This window comes from Rhagoletis pomonella, unplaced genomic scaffold, assembly GCF_013731165.1.
Source record: "Rhagoletis pomonella isolate Grant_MI unplaced genomic scaffold, Rhpom_1.0 Rhpom_scaffold_05084, whole genome shotgun sequence".
Lineage (NCBI taxonomy): Eukaryota > Metazoa > Arthropoda > Insecta > Diptera > Tephritidae > Rhagoletis > Rhagoletis pomonella.
This window is the reverse complement of record NW_023463630.1, coordinates 8890-13240: the sequence shown is the minus strand read 5'-3', so window position 1 is coordinate 13240 and position 4351 is coordinate 8890.

Sequence of the window (4351 nt, the reverse complement as noted above, 5' to 3'; positions counted from 1 at the left end):
TCTACATAGGCGATCACCCGACAGCCCACTTTTCCAGTTCCTCTAGAAGGTCGTTTACAACCGCAATCCAGGGCAGGGACGAGAGAACACCACCTTTAGGAGCGCTCCCATTGACTCCCCCACTTCGCCGCGAAAGTTCTGTCACGAAGGAAACTTATTAGGTTGGTTTCAACCCCCAGCTGTGCAGATATGATGCCATCGGCCCCCGGCGACTTTAATGGTTCGAACGAATTTATCGTCCAGGCCATGTGACGAATGTCCAGAAGAACGGAGAAGAACAGGACCTGGGGGGAGATTATGTAACCAGTTAGCGACAATTTTCGAATCGCTATTGCACTTTTTGACGCAAAAACATTTATATCATGCGTCAAAAAGTGCGATAGCGATCCGAAAATTGTTGCTAACTGGTTACAGAATCTCCCTCCCGAAGTACAAAATATCGCAAAGAAGTACATTTGACTGTACTTCGAAGTACGAATTACAAGAGCGAAAAAAGAAGTACTGTACTTCCGAAAGAAGTACGGTTGGTCACATTACCCATATACCATATATCAGGGGTGGGCAAGGCGGAGGCCGAAAAGAGCCACACAAATTCTAAATGCTACAAAGAGCCCAAAAAAATACAAAAAAAATATTTTATTTTTTAATAAAATTATTATTAGAAATGAAAAAAAAATTTTATTATTATTCTAATATAATAATAATAATAATAGATTGGCGCTTACACATATGCTAGTGTTTGGCCGAGCTTCTCCTCCGACTTGTGGCGTGCGCCTTGATGTTGTCACACAACGCGGAGGGACCTACAGTTTTACGCCGACTCCGAACGGCGATTGTATGAGAGATTATGAGAAGCTATTTTTCATGGCAGAAATACACTCGGAGGTTTGCCATTGCCTGCCGAGGGACGACCGCTGTTAAGAATAAACCTTTTTCTATATTTTTTGCGATGTTGCTTTGACCAGGGTTTGAACTCAGGTGCTGATGAGCGGAAGCGCGTACGTAAAATAGATATTAAAGAAAATTCAAAAGATTCTTTGGCAAAATTTTCAAAATCTGGTTTTACGTCAGTTACAGCCGTTCGTAACAGTTCTGTTAAATGTTGGTTAGTCAATACGTACCTTCGTTTAAAATCTCCAGTAAAAAATGTCCAACAGCGAAATTCCGGCGAAATGTTATTTATGCTCTCACAGGAGAAAAATATCCAAAATATTTTGTACACAGTACAGAAAATTTGCAGAAACTGCAAGTTAGACGAACAGCTGATAGAAATTTTGTTAACATTCAAAAGTATAAAATTGAAACCGTAAGACAGAGCTGCTCAAAACTTTTATATTGAAGTGAAATCACTATGGCTGCGTTTATTTATACATTCCGGATAATCCCATTTCACAGCCGGAATAAACAGAATGCGTTTGAAAAGTACGTCAACATATCATCAGGAACGTTCTAAAGAATAAATAAACAAAAAAGTTTATTCCAAACGTTCAGAATGAATAAAGAAATGCAGCCAATACATCTACAAAATTTGTGTACACAGAGATTTTTTTTTTGTAATTTAAATTAAGCTAAAAAGTACAAGAATTTGTATGAGCTTGAGGCCGTTTTAAGTGAAAACTTATTGTGGAAAAGCAACAATAATTTGAAAAAATGGAAGTGGTAGCTATTTCGGAAATCACCACATTTCCTCATCAGACTTCTTTCAGTAGGATTCGAACCAACGATCACCATTGACTCAGCCAGTTGCCTACGCACTGTGCTAAGTTTGTCTTGTTAATTCTTGTTGCTTATTTTCCACTATTTTACTTTGCTAAGCCAACTACAATCAAGCGCAGCTATTCCGCTGCAATTCACTTGATCATGTGGTTGTTGGTTTTGTTGGTTTTTGTTAATCTATACTAATTATATAAAGAGAAGTCCCTTTTTTTTGTAACAGGTAATCTCGCGAACGGCTGGTCCGATTTTCATGAAATTTTGTATACAAATAGCTTTCGGTAACCACCATGTTTTAGGCTAAAATTTTACTTTTTTCGGGTAGGTGGACCAGGGACCGGTCTATTCGAAAAAATCTTATTATAGTCCGATTTGCTTAAAATTTAGTACGTAAGTAGCTTTTTAGCATATATTAGCATATATGACCCATTTTTTCCGGGAAGTGGTCCAGGGACCGATCTATTCGAAAAAATCGAATTTACGGTCCGATTTGCTTCAAATTCGGTGCGCAGGTAGCTTTTTAGCATGTATTAGCATATGTCATCAATTTTTTCCGAGAAGTGGACCGGGGACCGATCTATTCCAAAAAATCGTATTTATGGTCCGATTTGCTTAAAATTCGGTACGTAAGTAGTTTCTTAGCATATATTAGGATATATGGTCAATTTTTTTCCGAGAAGTGGACCAGGGACTGATCTATTCGAAAAAATCGTATTTACGGTCCGATTTGCTTAAAATTCGGTACGTAGGTAGCTCTTTAGCATATATTAGCATATATGATCCACTTTGTCCGAGAAGTGGACCAGGGACCGATCTGTTCGAAGAAATCGTATTTATGGTCCGATTTGCTTAAAATTCGGTACGTAGGTAGCTTTTTGCCTGGATAAGCTTATAGATTCCTGTTTTCCAATTTTCATGCAATTTCGAATATAAATAGCTTTAAGTAAAGACCATATCAAGGGGCGAATTCGTCACTAGGCAAGATTTTTTTGCGCCAATCAGAAACAACGGATACTGTCAAAATATAATTATAATATATAATATATATATATATATATACTAATATATATTTAGAAAGCCGTTTGTTAGTTTTCGCAAGGCTCGAGAGCGGCTGAACCGATTTTTTTGAAACTGCCCGTGTCCCAAGGATGGTTTTAGGCTGAAAAAAAATCTATATGTAAAGGGGGCGTGGCACTTCCCATACAAACCGAATTTCTCATGCTACATATCTCTGAAAGTGTGCATTGGTAGAGTTCTGGAACTTGGTATGGAGATATACGAAATCAATCGCATACTCATGAAGAAACAGGGCAGCTGTTGGAAAGGGGGGCGTGGCACCTCCCATACAAATCGAATTTTTATACTGCATATCTCTGAAAGTATTCATGGTACAGTACTGGAACTTCGTATGGAGATATGTATATAGTTGAAATCAAGCCCATACTCATGGAGAAAATTTGGGCTATTTGAAAAGGGGTGTGAGGCCTACAAACGTACGTTAGCTATCTTTGAATGAATTTTTTTATTCTTCTGTAGGTGTGTTTGTGAGTGAAATCCTCCTAAATGGTTGTACGGATTTTAACGAAACTTTTTGTGTATTTGAGTGGGTCTCTGGATGGTTTAGTTTCACAATTTAATCCGACAGTTGGCGCTGTAGTTGAGTTATTACTAAAAATCTTATTTACGATCCGATTTGGCTAATGTTTTAAATATGTATGCAATACTATTGCAAAAACGTGCTGCCAAGTGGTGCTGAAGTCGAGCTATTACTAAAAATAGCCAAGTGAGAAAAGCGGCCGTGAAGGTCAGATTAAATCGACCTGTTGCACCATTGAGTATATCGAACGCTCCAATATTATTATGCGTTCAAACTTTTAAGGTATTTCGTCTGAAATAAGAATATGTATATTGCATTTCTGTAGAACAATGATTCGCACCCATTTTGAAATTGCCACCTACTATACTGTAAAGCTTCTAGGACATTCACTATAGAACCGGGTCATTGTTGCCACCAGGGAGTGAAGAGGAAACAATTTATTTCGCTTTGCGAATAACCGTGCTATGAAATGCCGCACAACTGGAAAATTTCAAGAACGGATATAACACTTTCCTTAGGTTACTTAAAGCGGCAAATGACCACCAAACCTTAATCTTAGCAGACTAATGTGCCAATGAAAATCGTAAACGTGAATTGTTGGTGAAAGTGTTGGACCAAAAAGTTTCAATAAAATATAAAAAAGTCTTGGGCGGGACGAAGTTCGCCGGGTCTGCTAGTATTTCTATTATTAGAATGTTTTACTTTTTAGGTGTGCTCGTCCTTAAGTTATTTGTTTTTGTTATTTTTATGGCCTTATACAATTATATTCAACAATTTGTATGAGCTTGAGGCCGTTTTGAGTGAAAACTTATTGTGGAAAAGCAACAATAATTTGAAAAAATGGTAGAAGTGATAGCTATTTCGGAAATCACCACATTTCCTCATCAGACTTCTTTCAGTAGGATTCGAACCGACGATCACTACTGACTCAGCCAGTTGCCTACGCACTGTGCTAAGTTTGTCTTGTTAATTCTTGTTGCTTATTTTCCACTAATTCACTTTGCTAAGCCAACTACAATCAAGCGCAGCTATTCCGCTGCA